Source organism: Carcharhinus amblyrhynchos, chromosome 8 (assembly GCF_965287045.1).
Source record: "Carcharhinus amblyrhynchos chromosome 8, sCarAmb.v2.hapA, whole genome shotgun sequence".
Taxonomy (NCBI): Eukaryota; Metazoa; Chordata; class Chondrichthyes; order Carcharhiniformes; family Carcharhinidae; genus Carcharhinus; species Carcharhinus amblyrhynchos.
In genome coordinates, this window is record NC_137331.1 from 79,402,070 (window position 1) to 79,426,882 (window position 24,813).

The 24,813-nt window shown below is 43.2% G+C and overlaps 1 protein-coding gene across 9 annotated transcripts in view; it reads right to left on the reverse strand.

The window, feature by feature from the left end:
• Nucleotides 1–24,813, reverse strand: part of dlgap1a (discs, large (Drosophila) homolog-associated protein 1a) — a 654,490-nt gene that overhangs the window by 83,899 nt on the left and 545,778 nt on the right. The gene's annotated exons all lie outside the window — the stretch shown is intronic.

Consider the following 24,813-nt stretch of genomic DNA (forward strand, 5'->3'; position numbering starts at 1 on the left):
TCTTTCACTGCTGCTCCTTGCTCCACTTGCTGCCCCCTCATGGCTGCCAGGAAAAAGATGGTGGCCAGTCTAGGGTAGTGGGGATAGATGTTGAATACTCCATTAATAGTGGGAAAGGGACTGGTATAACCTTCCTCATTCGTCCCTAGTACTGTACATCATTAGGCCAAGGTTTCAACTGAGGTGTGAAAGGATTTTTGGAATCCTCTCAGTGTTATTCCCATCACCCATCATCTTGGAATACTGGTTCAGCTCTACTCATGCTGTAGTTGATCCGAACCATTGCGGCACCAGCACCAGCAGTCAACATAATTTCAGTAACGTAATAGAAATTGGCACTTTCTTGACTCCAAATTAGAGGGCTGTGGATTTCAGTCTCAGCTGGGGACTTGTGCTTATAATCTAGGCTGATGTACCAGTGCATTACTGAGGAAACACTGCATTGTCAGAGGTGCAGACAATGTTCAACTGAGACCTTGCTTGTTTGCCCCTGTAAGTTTGGTCCCCACGACACTATTTTAAGAACAACTGGGGGCTTTCAATCAAAAAAGTAGGTTATCCCATTACCTGCCTGGGGAATCTTGCTGTGTAAAAATCAGATGTCAAGTTAGCTTCTGCAGTGCAAATGATAGATTGGATATTGATTGTGTTGGGACAATCTGAGGCTGCAACAAGGTGCTTTATAAAAAAATTGTTTTCCTTTATGAAGTGACTCAGTTTCCCTAGCACTGAACAATCAAGGAAAGCAAAGAAAAGCAGCGTGGCTGTTGCTTCCGTGATCAATTCTCCCTTCAATTATTTTGGTTCTTGCCCAGAAAACAACCAAATCAAAATTTAAGAGAGGGGTAAACATCACTACAGGCAGATGCATATAGCCCATACCTGCACAACAATTGATGTATCTGCTGTTTGAAAATTTCAGATGTTTTCCAGTCAGTTTCTTGCGCAGCCAAGATTTGTCAGAAGATATTACAGCACAGTGAGTGCAAATGACCACTAGAGGGAGAATGAACAGGTACCGTGATTTTGTGGCCAGGTTTCCATTTGCATTGTTGGATTTAACAGTGACTCTGACATCTCAAGAATGTCAGTTTTAGATTTGTAAGCCGATGAAAACTGATGAAATATGAAATGCAAGTACAAGTGCATAATAAAGGCAGTGATAAAACCATCTTGCTAAAATATGCAAATAGTTTTTCAAGGCAGGAGCAAGCAAAATCAGTGTCATACAATTCTGTGGTATCAAGTGTAGGAGTATGAAAGCCTTGTATTCGCACTACAATTTGTCCTTCAGTCAAGACTCTGTTTCAGCGTCCAGAAATTGTACTGAAATCATACCAGACTCAAAATGCTGCATTCACTCAGTCAAGTATCAGCGTCTATGATGGAATTGCAATGTAAGACAAGAACAGCCTGCTTACTTTATCAGTCTTGGACTGGCAGGAGTCCTGCCATCCGTAACGTTGCAGCAAATGAAGTACGTTAATGATGCTTGTATAGACCAAATGTTTATGTGGCTGCACTAGTACAGCATTCTAAAGCAGAACACATATCTGAAATGCAGACAGTGGACCTGATTTTACCATTTTCATTCTAAGTGCGGAATCTGGGCGTAATTCAGTTCCGACTTGCGAATCTGTTCTCAGGCGCCCCTGTACGCACTCAGCCTGAAAAAAAAATCACAGGTCCCATTTGCACCGTGGACGGGGCTCATTGTGCCCAAAACAATCAGAGCTTTGAACTGTGTGTGCGCAGTTAGAAAAAAAATGGAAAAAGCGCACCCATGTCAGATCGCTCCCGGGTCACAGAAAGCGGAGAAAGCGGCCCAGGAGCGAAGGCCCCCACAGACAGCACTGTCCCCCTTATCCACTACCACACCCCCCGCTGCTCCCCCAGACTGATCATGACTCCCTGTCCCTTTCCCCCTTCCACTGATCGCCCACAGGGTGGCAGTAGACCCCCCTGCTCCCCTCCCCCCATCAGAGATCCATCTGCCCCACCCCCCACCAGTGAGCGATCGCTCCCCCCCACCCCCCCGTCTCCAGCAGAGATACATCTTACCCGTCTCCCTCCTTCCCCTGAGAATGGTCTGGCCTCACTCTCCTACCTCCCCCCTCAGAAAACGATCTGGTTTCACTTCTCCCTCCCCCCAGAGAATGATCTGGCCTCACTCCCACCCGCCCCGAGAACGATCTGGCCTTAACCCAACCACCCCCACCCCCCAGAGAATGATCTGGCCTCAGCCCCCCACCAAGAGAACAAACTGGCCCCACTCCCCACCTGCCCCCAGATGACGATTCTGGCCTCACTCATCCTCCCTCCAGAGAATGGTCTGCTTCACTCACCTCCCCCCCCCACCCCCCACCAAGAATGATCTGGCCTCACTACCCGCACCCAGAGGAACATCTGACCCGCCCTCCTTCTCCCTCCCCACCAGACAACAATCAGCTCCCCCACCCCCCACACACAACCAGACAACGATTGGCTCTCCCCCACAGCCAATGATTGGCCTTCCCCCACCAACAGACAACGATCGTCTCCCTCCGACCAGACAACGATTGGTCTCCCCCACCACCAGAAATCCATCTGACCCACCTCCTCCTCCCCTTCCCCCCAACCAGACAACGATCTGGCCTCATTCCCCTCCCCCCGCCAACCAGATAATGATCTGACCTTACCCCCGCCATATTGATCTGAGTCAGAGAGCTATTGGAAGCACTGAACTTGCCTCTTCAGCAGCTGGAGCACCTGAAAGAGACTTTTATTCAGCAGGTTCATTTCGGCTCAATTCCGGATTGGTGAACGCAGTGGCCAAGTGGGAAATGATGATAAAGTTGGGCGGGCAGTTGATTAATTCAATTTAAATGCATGCAAATACATTTAAGTCGCCATTGCACCCGTTTCAGGCGTGAAGCAGATTGCGGCCATTCCCGGGTCTCGGTAAAGTGGTTATCTGTGTGGACGGGGGCGCGGATCACATTAATGGCCTCACACCTGACGTTTTCGTGCCCACCCTGTATGTTCTCTTCACAGATGTTGATTGACCTTCTATGTGTTTCCAGCTTTTTCTATTTTTGTTTTGTGTTTTCAACATTTGGAGCATCATGCTTTTTGCAGGATAAAGGTTTGGTATATGAAGGGTTAATGTGGGAATAATGGCCACACAGTGACATGAGAGGTCACACATCTAGGGCCAACGTGCTGTTGGACAGAGACTTGTTAAAATCTGGACATGGAAATAGCTGCATGACGCTGCCCTTTATTTTATATATATGTATATATTTACAGGTAGTTAATACAGACTTGCTGTTAGTGTGCAGAAGACTATAAAGACTTCCTCAACCTTTTATAACCAACACCATTACAACGCTTTTTACTTTAAATGTCTTTGGAGATTGCCTTCAAAACCCAATGCAAAAAAGGTTGATTCCAAGCATTGATTGCTCTTTGTAAATAAAAACTCCCTTTCATAAATTCAGATTTGTTCCTATCCATATTGGGGAACTTAAATGTTCAACCCCTGCCATAAACTCAGTACTTTTGCTATTAATTTCATCCCCTTTCTGTACCACGGAACCATGCAGCCTGTTGTAATTACATATTTTTTAATTCATTCAAGGGAGGTAGGTTTTCACTGGCTGGGCCAGAATTCATTGCCATACCATAGTTGCCCTCGAGAACAGACATCTTCCTGAACTGCTGCAAGCCTTGTGTGTAGGTACATCCACAGTGCTGTTAGTGGGGAGGGGGGATTTTGACCCAGTAACAATAATAAAACAGTTGTACATTTCCAAGAAAGGATGGTGAGTGGTTTGGAGGGGAACTTGCAGGTGATGGTCTCCCCGGTATTTGCTGCCTTTGTCCTTCAAAATGGCAAAGGTCATGTGTTTGGAAGGTGCTGCAAACCACTCTGGATAAATTGTTGCAGTGCCTCTCTCAGGGTTCGAAAATTGTGAGTTTAACTTCCACTCAACAATTTGAAAATAAAAGTTTAGGTGACTCCTATGCATCGTTGGCTCCCTGACCTACAGGAAGCCCTACTTGTTAACCAGGTTGGCCTTGTGACCCGCTGTAAGTGAAAACTGCACAGCATCTGGTTGGATTCTGCACTGCAAATTCCCCATGGCTTTTCAATAAGCTGCTCAGAGTCTCAATCTAAATAATGATGTCGACTGAATATATAACGTAATCACCTGTAATGGAGTGAGAGTCACAGATAATATCCACTGTGATTGTGACTGGGTGCATTATTTCTCCTGAAATTCCCTACAGTTTTTGACATCGTCAACTGTACCATCCTCTTCCAACACCTTTCCAGTTGAATGAAATTAAGACTTGCATTTATGTAGCACCTTTCTGACTGCTGCATGTCCTGAAGTTTATACAGCCAATGAGGTCTTTTTCAACTTAGTCACTGATCTAATGTAAGTAACGCAACCCAGCCAATTTTAGATTTCAAAAGTACTTCATTGGCTGCAGAGCACTTTGGAATTATACAAATATGTCTTTCTTTCTTGCTGTCTGTCTGGTAGTAAAAGTTAACATTTACCCGAATGAACACTTACAATTTGTATGATCTTTGAAAGCCACACAGCAGCAAGCCTAATCCTGACCCCACAGCAAAGTGTGCAGAACTGCACATTTGGATGAGGACAGAATTGCAGTTGTGGTAAAAATGTAAAAGGGTAAAAGCAGTACATCAAATTAATGTCTGGTACAGAACAATACATGAAAGGGGAAGTGAAGAGAATTAAAACACCCCATCCGCCACAGCCTGACCCTTTCCCAATTGCAGGTTCTGCAGATCAAACAATAGAATTGATACAAAAACCATTCATCAACTGGCTAGATAATTCCTAATAAGGAGTCAGCTTATTCTTGGTTCAGTTTTTTTTTAACTTTTGAAATGTGATTTAGCACCAGAGAGCTCTGTTAAATATTCAGGCTAGTAATGATAGTTTTCTAAAACAAATCATTAGAGAACGAAAGCTCTACATGTCACTCATGCCAAAAGGAAGTTGCAAAGTGCTTCACAGCTAATTAATTACTTTAAAACTGTAGAGTTCCTGCCTCTCTGCCCCAGAGCTCCTCACATGAGGATCTGGATGATGCAGCATAGAGAACATCGTGATGATATGGAAAAAGCAAGTTTTCCGGTATATGTCATTACACTGGAAAGAAGACCAATATCTATCATATAGATTAGAAAGCTCTGCCTTGTGCGATAGTCACTGGAAGGTGTTATCTAATGTTTGAGAACTGTAACAGTGATTTTACATATATTATGGTGATTGATGTCACTTAGTTTCCAGTATCTAGAGATGGACTCATACCTGCAACTGTCATCAGTCAAGGGATGGCAGTGTGTCTTGGAGTGAATACAGCACCAAGGGGACATGCTTAATGATGGAAATTCAGACCCAAGTTAATCCTTTTCAGTCAAAGAAAATTACAGCACAGGAACAAGCCCTTTGGCCCTCTAACCTGCACCAACCATGCTACCCATCCGTAGACCATATCCCTCTATTCCCATCCTATTTAGGTATTCGTCCAGACACCCCTTAAAGGTCACTATGGTATCTGCTGCCGCTACCTCCCCAGGCAGCGATTCTAGGCACCCACACCATCAGTGTAAAAAAAACTTGCCTTGCTGAGGGATACAGACCAAGCAAGGACAGAATCTTTTTTTTAGTTTAGTTAACTCATCATTTGATTTGATTTATTATTGTCGCATGTATTAGCACACAGCAAAAAACACTGCCTCCTGCTTGCCAAACAGACAAAGCACACTGCTCACAGAGAAGGAATTGAGAGAGTGCAGAATGCAGTGCCACAGCCAGAGCCAAGGTGCAGAGAAAGATCAACCCAATACAAGATAGGCCCATTCAAAAGGCCGACGGCAGCAGGGAAGAAGCTGCCCTTGAATTGGTTGGTGCGCAACAAAAAACAAAGAAAACTACAGCACAGGAACAGGCCCTTCGGCCCTCCAAGCCTGCACCGACAATGCTGCCCGATTGAACTAAAACCACCTAACCTTCCGGGGACTGTATCCCTCTATTCCCATCCTACTCATGCATTTGTCCAGATGCCCCTTACAAGTCACAATCATATCTGCCTGGTGTAGACAGCGGGCAGCGTCTGAGCGGGCAGCGGAGTGAGGGGGAAGCAGAGTGAGTTATTAGGGCTTAAGATCAAAAAGGGCTTGAAGGAAAAAAGGCCAGGTGAGTTCATTTGAAAAAACAAGGAAAAAAAAAATTTTTTTCAAAACTACTACAGTGAATAATGGAGGGGCATGTGATGTGTGGTTTCTGTATGATGTGGGAACTGGTGGACCCCAGGGTCCATCCCAGTGACCATGTCTGTAGTAAGTGCAGGTTGCTGGAGGAGCTCCAGCTCAAGGTGGATGAGCTGGCCTCTGAGCTACAGACACTGAGGCTCATCAAGGGGAGAGAGGGTGCCATTGTCAATGGGGTGCAAGAGACATCCACCCCCCTAGACTGGCTAACTCTAAGGGTCAGGGACAAGAGGGGGCTGCTGGGAGGAGGAAGGAGGGTGGGGAGCGGAGGCCTCAGCCTCTTAATCTGCATAACAGGTTTGAGGTTCTTGCTTCCAGGCTGGACGAGAATGAGGCAGGTGAGGTTGGTGAGCAAACTGCACATGGTACAGTGATGCAGCAGGACATAGGCAAAGAGAGGGGGAAAAGGAACGTAGTAGTGATTGGGGATAGTGGGGTGAATGGTATTGACACTGTCCTTTGTCACAATGACAAAGTGCACAGAAGGGTGTGTTGTCTGCCTGGTGCTCGGGTCCGGGATGTCGCAGCTGGGCTGCAGAGGAACCTGGAGTGGGAGGGTGAGAATCCGGTCGTTGTGGTACATGTGGGTGCCGGCGACGTAAGCAAAATGCGGACTGAGGATCTGTGGAAGGAGTATGAAAAGCTGGGAATGGAATTAAAAAGTAGAACCGACAAGGTGGTTATCTCTGGGCTACTGCCTGAACCGAGTGCAGATGGGCGTAGGGTTGACAGGATTAAGGAAGTGAATGGGTGGCTCAGGGATTGGTGTGGGAGGAATGGGTTTGAATTTATGGGGCATTGGCACCAGTATTGGGGTAGGTGGGACCTGTTCGGGCAGGATGGGGTTGGTCTGAACCATGCTGGGACCAGAGTGCTGGCGAACCGAGTAAAGAGGACTGTAGACAGGGCTTTAAACTAATTTGGGGGGGGAGGGTGCGAGGGTAGGTGATGTTACGAGGTCTAAAGTTAAGGAGAGGGTACAGGTAAGGGAAGAGGCCGAGGATGTCCCAATAATAGAGGGAGTAGGGGGCGTGAGTATGGTTGGTGGCGTTACGGCAAAAAGGGTACAGGTGAAGGCTGGGATGAAAGCGCATTATCTGAATGCACGAAGCATTCGGAATAAAGTGGATGAGCTGGTGGCGCAGATCGACACAAATGGATACGATCTGGTGGCCATTACAGAGACGTGGCTGCAGGGTGACAGGGACTGGGAGCTGAATGTACAGGGCTATCAAGTGTTTAGGAAGGATAGGCAGGAGGGAAAAGCGGGGGGCGTAGCTCTGCTGATTAAGGATAGCATCACGGTGGTAGCAAGGGATGATATTGGAGCCAAGGAGCAGAGGGTGGAATCGTTGTGGGTGGAGATTAGGAACAGCAAAGGGAGGAAGACGAGACTCTTCCCGCTCAAAAAAGACAGTAGGACTAGGGGGCACAGCCTCAAGATAAAGGGGAGGCGGTTTAGAACGGAGTTGAGGAGGAACTTCTTCACTCAAAGGGTGGTGAATCTCTGGAATTCTCTGCCCGTTGAAGTGGTGGAGGCTGCCTCGCTAAATATTTTTAAGACGCGGGTTGATGGGTTTTTGATAAGAGAGGGGATTAAGGGTTATGGGGAGAGGGCGGGAAAGTGGAACTGAGCCACGACAGATCAGCCATGATCTTATTGAATGGCGGGGCAGGCTCGAAGGGCTAGATGGCCTACTCCTGCTCCTATTTCTTATGTTCTTATGTTCTTACCACCTCCCTCGGTAGCGAATGCCAGGCACCCACCACCCTCTGTGTAAAAAAGTGCCTCATACATCTCCTTTAAACATTACCCTTTGCATTTTAAACCTATGCCCCCAGTAATTGATTCTTCTACCCTGGGAAAGAGCTTCTAACTATCCACTCTGTCCATGCCCCTCATAATCTTGTAGACTTCTATCAGGTTGCCCCTCAACCTCTGTCATTCCAGTGAGAACAAACCAAGTTTCTCCAGCCCCTCCTCATAACTAATGCCCTCCATGCCAGGCAACATCCTGGTAAATCTTTTCTGTACCCTCTCCAAAGCCTCCACGTCCTTCTGGTAGTGTGGCAACCAGAATTGAACACTTGCCAAGTCAGTTACTGATATGCGTGTGATCGAGGGTATTGGTGACGATTGGGTAGACAACCTGCCTAAATAATAGAAAGGGAGGAGTAAATCTGTCACAAGCAGCTGGAATTCTTTCCATTTGGCTTCAGAGAACGCTGTATTGTAAGCTATTGCTTCCAGTAGATTGGGAAATCCGAGCCAGACATGCAACAACAAATTTACCAGTGCATGGTTGGTTAAACTCCCAGCAATAATCAAACTGCTATTTGTAGTCTCTAAACATTGACTGAGCTGCTAAACCTGTACCTAAACTCTCTTAAGTTCGGATGTGCGAGTTGATTCATACAAGGAAAGAGTGAGCTTTCCACATCAGGCTGAGAGAAGCTCAATCTGTGTGATTTCTTCAGCAGCTTGAGCTGAGAGGCTGTTAAATGGGGTAATGAGTTTCAGCACATCTTTGGGAATATGATAGAACCACAAGTGAGGGGGCAGGGAAATAACTTCACTGTGCACCAGCAGCAATGACAGCACAAATAAACCATTCAAAAATGCTTTAGTGATTCAACGAGTAGGAAATAATATGTTGCCAAGCAATCTTATGAAAGGAAATTTCCCATCAGTTTGCTCACTGTTTGAAGTTGTTCAAATTCAACTGTGAATTAGCTATTCTTCCTAAACTGCCTTTGGCTGACAAAAATGTAGTTTGCTTTGGCATTCTACTGCTGCAGCAACTGAAAAGGGATATCGACCTCAGCAGCGATAATAGAGATTTTACAATTGGCATTGAAGTCTCCGGGTTAGGCAGGAGAAAATTGGTCAACAGTCCGAGTCCATATTGCTTATAAATAATAAACTCCTGTCAGATATTTTAAAAACTTGCATTAAAATAACACCTTTCACAATCTCAGAGCACCCAAAACTGCTTTACAATCAACAAAGTACTTATGAAGTACAATCACTGTTGCGTTGTAGGAAATATGGAAAGCAATTTGCAGACAGCAAACTCCCACAACAGCATAGTGAATGACAAGCGGATCATCAGTTTTGGGATGTTGATTGTGGAATAAATATTGACAAGGACACAGGTGACAATACTGCATCTTTAAGAAATTTACTTGTGTCATATTTCTGTGCAGGATGTTTTTAGCAGTTCCCTCCATTTTATCAGTGCTGCTGGGTCTATAACCGGCATCCTGTATTGTAACTGCAACAGCATAATTGCTCCCAATTGCTAGAATTTTGTTTTTATGTGGCCTAATGCTATTCTGCTGTTCTTAGTATTTCCAGCTCCTGGACATTGGGATCTTCCAGCGACTAGGTTTATTTCTCTGAAGTTCTGTTGTTTGAGGATATATCCTTCTCTGAGATTCTCCTGTATGAGAGTCGAAAGACAGGGTTTGTCTGGATCTCTGTCCAGAGGTGTCAACAAACTGAAAATCCAGCATCTGTGTAAATACATCTGCTTTTGGTGCAAACTGGTTCTGAAGAAGGAATTTCTGTCTTTAGGGACGCTGCTAAATTGGAACAATAGCAATGGAAAGCTTTTAAGAATTATACTTCGTCATGCTTAAGTATTTTAATTGGTAAAAGTTTTGCTAATTTTTTTTATTATATTCTAACTGTGCTCTTAAATAAAATTTGTTTTGACAAAAGCTTTCTAGTGGGTCAACTGAATCATACCTGGAGCGAATCACCTTATGTTCACTCTAATGCCAAAATCACAAGTAAAAGTTACAGTCCAGCGAACTTCATAATATAGTTTGGAGTTTCTGATCTGGTCCCTAACAACAGAGATAACCCTCCTGCTCTTCTTCAAATTAGTGAACATAAGAACATAAGAAATAGGAGCAGGAGTAGGCCATCTAGCCTTTCGAGCCTGCCCCGCCATTCAATAAGATCATGGCTGATCTGTCGTGGCTCAGTTCCACATTCCCGCCCTCTCCCCATAACCCTTGATCCCCTCGCTTATCAAAAACCCATCAACCCACGTCTTGAAAATATTTAGCGAGGCAGCCTCCACCACTTCAACTGGCAGAGAATTCCAGAGATTCACCACCCTTTGAGTGAAGAAGTTCCTCCTCAACTCCGTTCTAAACTGCCCCCCCCTTTATCTTGAGGCTGTGCCCCCTAGTCCTACTGTCCTTTCTGAGCGGGAAGAGTCTCTCCACCTCTATCCTATCAATCCCATTCATCATCTTATACGTCTCAATGAGATCTCCCCTCATTCTTCTAAACTCTAACGAGTACAAGCCTAGTTTGTTCAGCTTCTCTTCATAGCTCAACCCCACAAGATTTATTACATCCTCCCAAGTGGACAGAGAGGGCCTCAGTTTAAAGTCTCAAACAAAAGACAGTACCTCCTAACGTGCAGTACTCTCCAAGTATTGCACTGGATTATTGGCCTTGATTCTAGATTATGAGTTGAATCACACCTTCTAACTCAGAAGTGAGTGGCACCATCAGAGTCACAGCTGACACTGGTGCACACATCGAGTGTGATCAGGATTAGGCTCAAATGTGATAGAACATAGAACATAGAACAGTACAGCACAGTACAGGCCCTTCGGACCTCAATATTGTGCTGAGCTATGTCGGAACCAAGATCAAGCTATCCCACTTCCTATCATTCTGGTGATGTTCTTTGTTGTCAAATAGTCTATTTTTATTTTTGTGCATCACAAGCCACCGCCCATGATCTTGAAATCAAATAAGCCAACAAGGACCCAAAAATAAATTCCTCTTCATTATTGGAATGGAAATGTTTCAACAAACTCTCACCATAAATTAAGATAAATGATTGCAATGTCAGAATTCACACCGACCATCAGACCTGGGAGGGTGTTACAGGCAAAACAGAGTAGATAACAGCAACAAGCTTCTTCTGTTGAAGAGCAAGACCCCCTTCTCCCCATTTGCAAAACTGTATTCTATCTGCCCAACCAAACCAAGGCCTCCTGGATGCACCCTTGCTCGAAGCACTGGCACCTAATCAAATATGTTGTTAGAAGGTAGGTGAAGCAGAGTGACCAAAGAAATATGTGGAGCAGACTGTTGGACTGATTCATAGTCTCAAAGCTCAACATCTATATTCAGCCCAAGAGATACCCAGGGAAATAAAGTCAATCAGATGCTCAATATCTCAAGATTCAAAATGGATATTGTAAGGCAAAACCCCTCGAAGATATGGATTGCCAGCTAGATGGTCCTAAATTTGTCTCCAACAGTGTGGAGTATGATTTTATAGCCTTCAGAGATCAGTACTCTACTACCTTAGAACATCAGCAGCTATTAGCACCAGGATTGTTTTAACAACAATGAGGAAATTCAGACTACTGAATTAGTAGTCTACTTTAAACCACCAAAGTGGTTATTAATCTGCTTCAAAGAAAACTGTTTTCAACAACATCCATTAAATCATCCAAACAAAGCTTGGAGAGATACAGGACACTGACGTAACAAAAAGGCAGAAGAAATACAATCGTATGTAAACAAAGATGATACTAAACCCTTCTATGATGTTCTGAAGACAATATTTAGTCCTCAGATTTCCAGAAACCCTTCTCTTCCTGCCCTTGTGGAGCCACATTGATGACAGAGAAGACCAAAATCTGGAGAGATGGACAGAATATTTTAGCAATGTTCTGGATTGGCCCTCAACCATTAACCATGAAAAGGAGAATCCAGGCTTGCCCCAAATTGAAGTCAACGTGTCTCTTACTGATACTCCCCAACAAAGCTAAGATCATGAAAGTAATCAGTCTCTTGTTGGTGGTAAGGCACCAGAGTCAGATGCAATTATAGGTGAAAGGTACAAGACAGGGAGTACGGCACTCACTCACAAACTCAGCAAACTATCCGAGGTCACATGAAACCAGAAGCCATTTCTCAGCAATTAAACGATGCACCAATTGTCCACCATTACTAAAGGAAGGGAAATTGCCAAGCTTGCTGCAACCATCAAGGAATTTCGTTGGTGAAATTCAGATTCCTGCTAAACTGTCTCACACTGCACCTCAAATAGGACCTCCTGCCAAAAAACCATTGCAGCTTTAGAAAAGGTAATAGTATAGTTGACATGTTGTATATGGTGCGTCAGGTCCAGGTAAAATGCCACGAACAGAACTGCAATCTATACTCAACACTTGTTGATTTGACAAGAGCCTCCAACACTGTTAGTTGTGAGGGACTAAGGAAGATCATGGCATAATCAGGTTGTCCAGGAAAATGTCATCACTGTTGTATAGCAATTTAATTCCAGCAGTAGCTTGCTCATGCCCCGGATAGTGGACAGTCGTTTGATGCCTTCCCAGTCACACGTTGAGTGGAGCGGGGCTGTTTGTTGGCCCCCTACCCTGTTTAGATGGTGTTCTCAGCCATGCTTTCTGAAGCATTTAGTGTTAGCAAAAGTGGCATCCACATTTGATATTGCCTGAAAGGCAAAGATCAGAATTCTCTGGCTGTTCCCACCAGCCAGGTCTTCCAACCCCACTAACAACAAGCGCCCACCACAGGCTCTATACAACAGGAAACCCCATTGACAATGGTGGTATCAAAAACATCCTCCCATTGCCATGAAGCGGCATTGGGTACAGAAAATCCTGACCAATGTTTTCAGTTTGACGAGACTACAAATGAAAAACCAAAATTCATGAAGCTGTAGTTTGTGACTTTTCACTGATGATAATGTCTTTAACAGCCTATTCAGATCTAGAATTGCAACATAGCGTGGACTTCCTCTCATCTGCATGATAACTACCATCTCACCATCAGCATCAAAAAAGACTAAAGTCATGTACCAAACCACCCCACAAAAGCAGAGTGTGAAGCCAACTATTACAGTTAATTGTCAATGGCTTGAAGCAGTCAGCACCCTCGCCAGAATAGCTAAGGTCAGTGTTGCCTTTGGTAAGTTCCAACCAACTCTCTGGGAGCAAACAGAAATTAATCTCTCAAAAAAAGGGAAGATATACAGAGTAGTTGGCCTTCCCAATCCTTTGTATGCTCATGGGATGTGGACAGTTTATTCCGGGTATGCAAAACAACTATATCATTTCCACAGAACCGGTTGTAGAGATTGAATGGTAAGCCAAGGTTCCTCACACTGAGATTTTCTCCCTGACTGACATGGCTAGCATCAAAGCTCTGGTAAAGAGAACTCAGATAAGATGGTCAGGACATATTGTCAAAATGCCGAATGCGTGCTTGCTAAATAGGTTCTTCTGGGGAGAATGAATTGAAAGCAAGCAATCACATAGAAGCCATCAAAAGCACTTCAATGACACCCTACAAGTCTCACCAAAAGGTTTCAAAATCACCCTCAAAATATGGGAAAATATCATACTGGATTACTCTGCATGGTATGATCTCATCAGCAAAGGTGCCATTTCCTATGAACAGGACAGCATTGCACTGGGTGTCCAATATGCAACAGATCGTTCTGCGCTCAAACTAGTTCAAGTGGCCACGTTCAAACACACTGCACCCGAAACTTCACTCATAGAGGCTTACAGCATGGAAACAGGCCCTTCAGCCCAAGGATGAGCCTGAACATAGAAAGAACATGAACCAAAATCAATTTTAAGTCAATTGTCAAGTCACTGACAGCAGTCTATTTCTCTCCATACAGCTGTGTAAAACGGTAAACATACCATTTAAAAAAAATCAGGAATGTCAAGTAATCTGTCTGGAAGGATAACTAAGTACTTTTGGAAGTCTGTTATTATAACACTCTGCTTTTTCTCGAACCACATCACAAAGTGGCAAATGCTTTTAACAGCTCTTTTATCCAAATATCTATCAAGTCAGCACCTTGCCCTGACACGCCTGCTGCTTGTGAATACTGTATCCTGCCTTTTAAATACTATTCCTCCCAACTCAAAAGAAATCCAAAAACAATTGTTTAACAGCTAAAACAATGGTATTTAAAAATATTTACACGGCAAACTTCATGTTGAGGGGTTTCTACTGACCTGGATGGGACTCATGCAGGTAGCTGCATTAGGTTTCTTTTGGGGCACCTAATAGCACTAGCATGGACTTGTACAAGTTTTCAGATTACTTTTAGCGGAACTTCGGCATCAATAGTTCCAGTTATGAGCCAGCCAGTGACTCAAATGTAAAGTCTTCATATCAAGGTCACGCGACAAGGAAAGCCCCGGGATCCCTAATTCGGCAGCACAGTGGCACAGTGGTTTACACTGCTGCCTCACAGCTCAGGGAAACGGGTTTGATTCCCGGCTTGGGTCAATGCCTGTGTGGAGTCTGCAAGTTCTCCCTGTATCTGTGTGGGTTTTTTCCGGGTGCTCTGGTTTCCTACAATTCAAAGATGTAGGGGTTAGCTTGATTGGCCATGCTAAATTGACTGTAGTTTCGGGGGAATTAGCAGGGTAAATAGGTGCGGTCATGGAGACAGAGTGGGATTGAAGTCGATGCAGACTCGATGGGCCAAAATGGCCTCCTCGTGGACCATAGGGATTCTAAGTACTTGACATTTTGAAAAGATAGGAGGCTAGGAAAAGGTGGTAAATAGTTGTTAATTAAGGATGTCATCACTGTCGTGACATGAAATTGGCTAAAAAGATGTAGAATCAATTGGGATAGAGATGATAAATAGTTGAAGGTGCTGAGATGACAATGTTTCCAGCTGGTCACCTGATGCCTTGTAGCTTTTATATCTCAAGTGGAACCTCTGTAAAAACAATCTTCTTTTCAGAATTGACATCAAAAAATGCTAATTATTTAACCAATTCTTTGAACTGACAGTCAAGCTATAAACACAGAACTGCTGCTGAGATAACTGTAGCCTTTGAAACCCAGCCAAGCATTCATAAAACACAATGATAGCCCTTGGGTAATGTTAACAAACAGCTCTACTGAAACTGCATGACGAGGCGCTACTGTTTCTTTATAAATTGTGCTCATCAATCAAAGGGTCCAGAATATTTTTTTCTTTCAATGACACTTCCAGCATTTTTAAAGTTTAAAAAACAGGGGCTTTTAAAATCTTCAGATCATGACAGTTATCCACCCATCAAAAGCATTTATACCCACTGTATAAATTTGCCAAAATGAGGTCCATTTTTAGCTCAGCAGGGAGCTCAAATGTCCTGAATAAGTTTGGGTTTCTCTTCTGTGTGAATCACAAGCCCACACCTCCCCCATCAGCAAAAATGGGACCTGTGCAAAATGGGAACAAGACTTTTGCATCCAATCTCACCATTATTAAAAATCTGCAAAGTCTTCCCGTATCTGCAAATATCTGATCCACTGTTTAATTTTCTCAGTTTGTCAATCTGTATTCTGACGATGAAAGCTTCCATACCAGTGTTTCTAATATGCTTTCCTTTTTCCTCACCCAACCTTGGTTTTTAAGACAACAAATACAAAGCACTGGACTGTACCTATCTCATTTCCCACATTTCTACTCTAATTACTCTCCCCTTCCTAGGATTTATTTATTCTCACCTCTAGCCTCCACATTCAATAGGTCACCTTTCTCAATTTCTGCCATATTGATGCCACCTTCGCTCCCGTTTAATCATTCCGAAGCAACCATTCTCTCTGAGATGCCCTGGCTCATTCCTCAATCACCTCCTTTGCCCTTCTAAGGTACCTTCTCATTTATGCACAGCAGATGTAATATCTGTTTTTTTACTTCCGCCCTTCATAACATCTGATTTAGTAAACTGCATTTACTGCTCATGATGTGGCCTCATCAGGGAAACCAACCACAGATTAGGTGACCCCATTGTGGCAACATCCACAAATGTGACCCCGAGTTTCTGTTTGCTTGTCCTATTAATTCTGTGTCCCTCTCTCGCTCTAGATCATTAGCTTCCTATACAGTTCCAATAAAGATCAATGTAGACTCAAGGAACAGTATCTCATTTTATGTTTAGGCAACTTACAGTTTCCTGAGTTCACTAGTTTTAGATTGTAACACCAATACCATTTTTTGTTCCTACTTTTAAAGCAGCTGTTTGTCCATTTATACATCTCTTGTGTTACTTGTTCCATTATCCCCACCCATTGCTGTGTGTATCATCGTGCTTTTTGTCACATAACTTCTTTCTCTCCACCTTCCCTTTTGCTCTTTCTCCTTCCCTCCTTTCCCCACCTCTGTATTTTCTTAAAGCTATTACAGCTCCAACTTCTTTTGAGCTCTGATGAAAGACCCACAGACCAGAAATTAACTCTGTTTCTCCATAGATGCTGCCAGGCCAACTGAGCATCTGTGGCATTTTCTCTTTTTATTGCACATTTCCTGTGTTGACTTGGGGATAATTCACACGCCATAGCAGCTCCCTCTGCTGTTGGAAACTCATAGTTGAAAGAAGACAAGTCTTCATACTTCACAAAATTTGCACATCTCCCAAATCCAAATGGAAAATTGGACAATCTTTCCCACACAATTAAAGTGATTGGAATTAAGGTAATATCAGGTTCTTCCCGAGAACATAAGACACAAATGTTGCTTCTGTTCACAGAACATTAATTTAAGTTGAGTTCAGATATGACCATTTATTGATGATGCAATCACCTTTTCAGTAATTTCATATTTTGCTACAGGGAACATGGGAATATGAGGAGGCTATTTGGTCAACAGTTTATTTAATTTTACATTCCAAATTTCCTGCCTTTTCTCCATATTCCATTCAATTCCTTTTTTTCCAAGTAAATATCAATCTGATTTAAATCACTCTGTTTTTAAAATTAAAGGATTTTTCAGGAGTGAATGGGGAAATACTATTTCCTTTGCTTTCACAGTTGGGTCCGGGGTGGAGTGGGGAGGAACAGTTTAAAATTGGAATTAAAATTTTCAAAGGATGAGGTGAGAAATTAGGAGCAACATAATCACACACAAGGTAATGGGAATATGGAATCCATTGCTATAGGGAAGGATGTGTCAACCAAGGAAGGTATGAGGTGCTGTTATCTCCCCAGGATTCTAACTGGCTGCATCTAAGGCAGTTTGTTCCATATTCTCATAATTCTTTCACCTAGATTTGCAGATCATTTTGTTTGAATTGGTAATAACAATCAGCTTTAAAGTAATGCTAGTCATTATATCTAGGCTTAAAGATGGAAACCTTTTCCTTGGATTCTCTTTTGATTGACTTAGATTTATATATAGTGTGATTTTTCTCATGCTACATATGCACTGTGCATGGTGGCATAGTGGTTAGCACTGCTGCCTCACTGTGTCAGGGACTAGGTTCTATTCTGGCCTCATGTGACTGTCTGTGTGGAGTTTGCACTTTCTCCCTATGTCTGCGAGGGTTTCCTCCAGGTGCTCCAGTTTCCTCTCACACTCCAATGATATGTGGGTTAGGTTGTTTGGCCATGCTAAATTTACCCTGGTGTCAGGGGGATTCACAGTAAGAAGTCTCACAACACCAGGTTAAAGTCCAACCAGTTCATTAGATAGTAAACCCACAAGCTTTCGGGGTTTGCCCCTTCGTCAGGTGAACAAGCCAAAAGCTTGTGGGTTTACTATCAAATAAACTGGTTGGACTTTAACCTGGTGTTGTGAGTCTTCTTACTGTGTTTACCTCAGTCCAACGTCGGCATCTCCACATCATGTCAGGGAGATTAGCAGGGCAAATGTGTGAGGTTACAGGAAAAGGGCCTGATTGGATTGTGGTCAGTGCTGATTCGATGGACCAAATACCTCCTTCTATACTGTAGGGATTCTATAATTGTTCAGGATCCTACAAGAGGAAAAAATGGTTTCTTATCAATCATGTATAAAGAAAATCAAGATACAGAACTTTGAACTTTCCCAGACAAAGCCCCAAACAGTTCATAGGACAAAAAAAGTTAGTTATTATTAATACAACTCATCAACTTCACCCTCCATCTTGAAGCTCCCAATTTGCCCTCTATATTCAATTTCCTCTGCTATTGCAATAGGTCTGAGGATGCACGACTCCATCTCACCCTGTTCAGAATTTCAGGATGCGGAGGTGCTGGTATCGGACTGGGGTAAGCACAATAAGAAGTTTCACAATACCAGGTTGAGGTCCAACAGTTTATTTGGTAGCACAAGCCACAAGCTTTCGGAGCACTGCCCCTTCATAAGATGAGTGGGAGTTTTGTTCACAAACAGGGCATATAAAGACACAAACAAAATTTACAAAATAATGATTGGAATGACTTGCCAAAACTTGCAAAATCTCACTAACTGTCCTGGCTGGAGACAATACATATCTCTTTAACCTGTGCTTAACCCCCACTTCACTCACATTGTCTGTACCTTTAAGACTTGATTATCTGTAAAGAATCGCATTCCAACCATTATTTTGTAAATAGAGTTTGTGTCATTATATGCCCTGTTTGTGAACAGAACTCCCACTCACCTGATGAAGGAGCAGCACTCCAAAAGCTTGTGGCTTGTGCTACCAAATAAACCTGTTCGAATTTAACTTGGTGTTGCGAGACTTCCTATTATACAGAATTTCAGGATCATTATGTCTGTGTTACTTGCACCATTTCAATCTCTTTACATCTAAACCAATTGCCAGGAACACCATCCAGGTTTGCCCAGTTTCCCATCATAAACCAGCCCTTTCACTTCCAATACAATCCATGATATTCTAAAAGATCAATAGGTACTAAAGGTGGGATGACCAAAACAGAAGGTAGATCTTACAGAAATGAGTAAACATGGTCTATTACTGTGCAACAGGAGAAATTTCCATCTTCAATACCTAGTCGGTGCTAATTTAGCTGATTAACTACGTGGTAGACAACATTCAGGTAAAAAATATTTTCTGGATTTTCACTCTCAGTTGATATCCATTGAACTCTACAGGAAAATGCACATGTACGAACATTAGGTGAGAACAGGACTGGCTCGGCTGTGATGCTCCTTATAACAAAATTGCCACATTGTCATCCACTATCTAAGTCCATATTAGAGGTATGGCAATTACTTTGACAATGTGATGGTGCTTATGGAAACATGCTGCATCACTATGAGCCTCAGTAAAAAAAAGGAGAAAAGGCCACTGTTTGAAAATTCATACACAAATCTTTATAATACAAAAAATAATATGTAAAATGTTTAAACTGCTTTAGAGGACTATTGTGCAATTGGGAAACTTAGAACGATTTTCTTTTAGTTGGAGATACTTGTATCTAACAGGAGTTGAAAAGCATTGCCCTTCTGGCAGTTTGTGTTATATTACAGTATTAATTTGGGAGACACCAAGTCTGGTGTATTATTCGACTTTGGTCTGCCTGGACTGAATGTATCCTTTCTGTATTTACCTCCAGCTGTCATTGCCATTCTAGCCGAGAGTCCCTGGAGGGAAAAGGTCAGCTGTGCTTGTCTGCCATCAGGAACAATACTACAGCAACAAGTTTTTAACTACAAAACTATTCTTTATACTTTGTTACAGTGTTTCCTAATATCTCATTCGAATAATCAACAGGAGGCCTGGATTCGCCTGCCATTTCTCAATAATAACCAGCGTCAAATGTTTTTAAAGACTGAGTTTTCTTTAAGCTGAGAGTTTTAACTAATATGATGGAGAATCGACTTCACAAGCAATTTGGACAGTGAATCAACACAAGACTTGCCCATGTGCCATTTGTCATTAGGCAATTCCTGTGAGATCGATATGACTGAGATTTTCTCACTTTACAGATGGTTAAAACCCCTAGTGCATCCCTGACTTTCTGCCACTTCGCATTTGCCAGGAGGAAGAGCTTGCTGTTGCACTGCCAATGAAGTTATTGTGGTGAAGCAGCAGAATGTCTGTGGAAATTCCAGATCTATGCAATTGCATGTATGTATCTTGCAGCTACACTGCAGTGTGTGTAGCCTACTACAATTGTTGTGTCTTCATTCTATTAAGATCCATGCAAGAGTGAACAGGGTGAAATTGCTGGTGCCTTGCTAGAAACCCTTTTACATCAACAAAACGGAAGCCTTGTAGCAAGTCACAGGCGCAATTCATAAGAACTCACATCAAGTGACTGGGCAAAAACGTAAGGGCAAGAGACAGGCAGCACCACAACAGCCACTGATTTGAACTAGCCCCCATATGATTTCTTCCTTTCCACAATTAAACATCTAGGCACGTGCCAGCGAAAGCAGAGTAGCTTCCAATGTGCGCTGTAGCTCTCATTGCTTTGTATCAAATACTGAATTCTTAGGCATTCCAATTGAGACTGAATTGATCAACATTTTCAGAAATAAATTATATAAACCATCCAGTTAGGAATGTGATGTAAATTTATGTAGATAGGCAGAGATTCAGAGAATATCCCTACGTTACTGGAGCCAGGGTGAGTGAGTTTGAGAAATGTTGTCTGTGGTGGCCAGAAGGCCAGAATAGAACTGTTAAATAAATGCACTGCCTGGTGTGGTCCAGAGCCAAGCAAATCAGGTAAATCCTAGATTTAACTTTGCTTTTGTTGAATAAGTTGACCTTAGATAAGACATGCAGTAGATATGATAATTACATAATTACAAAAGAGGACAGAAAAATTGGCCAAGTAGTTGGTAATGAAAGAGAATACAGGAAAATATTGATGGACTACAAAGTGGGCAGAGTAGTGGCAAATTAGAGAGGTGTGAGCAATACATTGGGAAAGGCAAATAATGTGAGGTAATAAGTGGTATAATCCTGAGAAGTGTAAAGGACCTTGGAGTGCATGCCCACAGATCTTGGAATGTGATTGGTCAGGTAGATAGAGTAACAGGAGTACAGAATATAGGGATAATGGAAGGACTCTTAATAGTGTCGACGAGCAGAGAGATCTCAGGGTACACATGCATAGCTCCCTGAAAGTTGGCACCCAGGTTGATAAGGTTGTTAAGAAGGTGTATGGTGTGTTAGCCTTTATTGGTAGAGGGATTGAATTTCGGAGCCGTGAGGTCATGTTGCAACTGTACAAAACTCTGGTGTGGCTGCACTTGGAGTATTGCGTACAGTTCTGGTCGCCGCATTGTAAGAAAGATGTGGAGGCATTGGAAAGGGTGCAGAGGAGGTTTACCAGGATGTTGCCTGGTATGGTGGGAAGGTCTTATGAGGAAAGGCTGAGGGACTTGAGGTTATTTTTATGAGAGAGAAGGAGGTTACGAGGTGACCTAATTGAGGCATACAAGATGATCAAAGGATTGGATAGGGTGGACAGTGAAAGCCTTTTTCCTCGGATGGCGATGGCTAACACGAGGGGACATGGCTTTAAATTAAGGAGTGGTAGTTATAGGGTGGATGTCAGAGGTAGGTTCTTTACTCAGAGGGTAGTAAGGGCGTGGAATGCCCTGCCTGCAGCAGTTGTGGACTCGCCAACTTTAAGGGCGTTCAAATGGTCAGTGGATAGGCATATGGATAACATTGGAATAGTTTAGGTTAGGGGGTTATTAGATTGGTTCCACTGGTCGGCGCAACATCAAGGGCCAAAGGGCCTGTACTGCGCTGTAATATTCTATGTTCTATGTTCTATAAGATGGTCAATATTACTTGAATAAGCAAAATACTGCAGACACTGGAAATCTCTTCCACCCTCTATCCTATCACAGACCTTCCCTTTTGTTCTTCCAGCTCTCTTTCAATTAAATACAATTAATTGCATTTCCATTTTTCTTCAATTCTGAAAAGTCATTTTTGGGAAGGCAAGTGGTGAGGATGACACAGTCTACAAAGAGATATAGACAACTTAAGCGAGTGGGCAAAAACTTGGCAGATAGAATATAGTGTAGAGAACTGTGAAATTATGCAGTTGGGTAGGATGGATACAGGAGCTGAATATTATTTAAATGTAGAAAGACTGCAGAAAGTTGCAGCACCGAGAGAATTGGGGTCCTTGTGCATAAATCATAAAAAGCTAGCATGCAAGTTCAGCAGGTAATAGGGAAGATAAATACTAGCATTGGAGGCAGTCCAGAGAAGGTTCACTAGGTTGATCCTGGATATGGAGGGATTTTCTTATGAGGAGAGGTCGAGTAGGCTGCGAAGGAGTTTAGAAAGAGAAATGACTTTATTGAGACATATAGGATTCTCAGGAGGCTTGGTAGGGTAGATGCTGAGAAGTTGATTCCCCTTATGGGTGAGCTTAGAACTAGACAAGAATGTGGGAGGTGTGATCAGTCAGTACACAGATGACATGAAAATTGATGGTATGGTAAATAGCAAGGAAGAAAGTCTTGGACTACTACAGTCCAGCTGGTCAGACGGGCAGAACAATAGCAAACATAAATTAACCTTGAAAAGTGTGAGGTGTTGGGAAGATTAACAAGGCAAGGTACACAATGAATGGTAGGACACTAGGAAGTATAGACAACCAAAGAGACTTTGGGTTGCATGTCCAAAGTCCCCTGAAGGCAGCAGAATAGGTAGATAAGGTGGTTAAGAAGACATTTGGGATAATTGTCTTTATTAGCTGAGACATAGAATATGAGTAGGGAGGTTTGATGGAGCTATATAAAACACTCATTAGACTACAGATAGAGTACTCGTTAGCCGCAGTTCTGGTCGCCACACTACAGGGAGGATGTGATTGCACTAGAAAGAGTGTAGTGGAGATTCACTGGGATGTTGCCTGGGCAAGAGTATTTCAGCTAAAAGAGACTGGATAGGCTCGGGTTGTTTTCCTTAGAGCAGAGAAGGCTGACTGGGGGGTCTCTTTGAGGGGTAGAATTAGGCTGGATAGGAAGAACATTTTCCCCTTAGCAGAGGGTCAGGAACCAAGGGACATAGATTTAAGGTAAGGAGCAGGGGATTTAGAGAGGAGTTGAGGAATAGCTTTTTCACCCAGAGGATGGTGGGAATCTGGAAGTCACTGTCTGAAAGGGTGGTAGAGGCAGGAACTTCACAACTTTGAAGAAGCATTTAGATGAGCACTTGAAATGCTATAGCATACAAGGCTATGGACCAAGTGCTGGTAAATGGCATTCGAATAGTTAGGTGCTTCATGGCCGGCACAGACACGATGGACTAAAGGGCCTCTTTGCGCTGTAAATTCTGTGACCCCATGAGAGGGCATAATCTCAGAGTAAAGGGTCACCGATTTAAAATAGGGATAAGGAGGAATTTCTTCTCAGACAGTAGTGAATCTCTGGAATTCTTTAACACATAGAACTGTTGAGCAGAGTTGTTAAATATGTTTAAGGCTGAGATACAGAGATTTTTAATGAGTAAGGAAATCAAGGGTTATAGGGATAAGGTGGGAAAATGATGTGAGAATATATCAGATCAGTCAGAATCTCACTGAATGATGGAATAGAGTCAATGGGCTGAATGGTTTATTTCTGCTCCTACATCTAATGGTCTTATGGAAATGTTACATCTGTATGGATGCTGTCAGAAGTGCTGAGAATTTCCAGCACTTTCTGTTTTTATATGGGATATTTACCTTTATTGGCAGAGGAATAGAATACAAGAGCTGAGAGGTTTTGCTGGAACTGTATAAAACACCAGCTAGGCAACAGCTGGAGTACAGCATGCAATTGTGGTCACTGCACTATAGGAAAGATTTTATTGCACTAGAAAGGGTTCAGGGAAGATTTACAAGGATGTTAACTGCACTGGAACATTTTAATTATGAGGAAAGATTAAATAGGCTAGGATTGTTTTCTTTGGAACAGAGGAGACTGAGGAGAGACTTAATTGAAGTGTCTAAAATCATGAATGTTGGCTGAGAGTTCCATAACCAAGGCCACAGTTTTAGAGCAAGGGGGAGCAGGTCCAGAGAGGATTCAAGAAAAACTCTTTCATCTGAGGGTTTTGGAGGTTAGAACTCTCCCTGAAAAGTTGGTGGAGTCAGAAACCTGCAAAACATTTAAAAAGTGCTTGGAAATGTATCTAAAGTGCTGTAATCTTGAAGGCTATGGACCAGGAGCTGGAAAGTGGGATTAGACAAGACGATTACTTGTTGGCTGGCATGAACAAGGGGGCCAAATGGCCTCCCTCAGTGCTGTAAATTTCTATGATTCTATGATTATTTTAAAACAGAAGATTTGATAGTGTAGATGGCAGAAGCATGTTTCCACTTGCCTGAAAGACTAGAACCAAGGTGGGCTGCATGGTGGCACAGTGGTTAGCACTGCTGCCTCACAGCGCCAGGGACCTGGGTTTGATTCCCAGCTTGGGTCACTGCCTGTGTGGAGTTTGCATGTTCTCCCCATGTCTGCATGGGTTTCCTCCATATGCTCCAGTTTCCTCCCACATCCAAAGATGTGCGGGTTAGGTGGGTTGGCCATGCTAAATTGCCCCTTAGTGTCAGGCTAGGGTAAATGCATGGGGTTATGGGGATAGGGCCTGGCTGAGACTGTGGTTGGTGCAGACTCGATGGGCTGAATGGGCTGTTGTGATTCAATGATTCTATGACAAGGTCACAGTTTAAGATTAAGAGGTCCACCATTGAGGCTCTCTCAAAGGGTCGTTGGTCTGTGGAATTATCTTCCCTAGCAAGTAGTAGAGACCGGGACATTGAA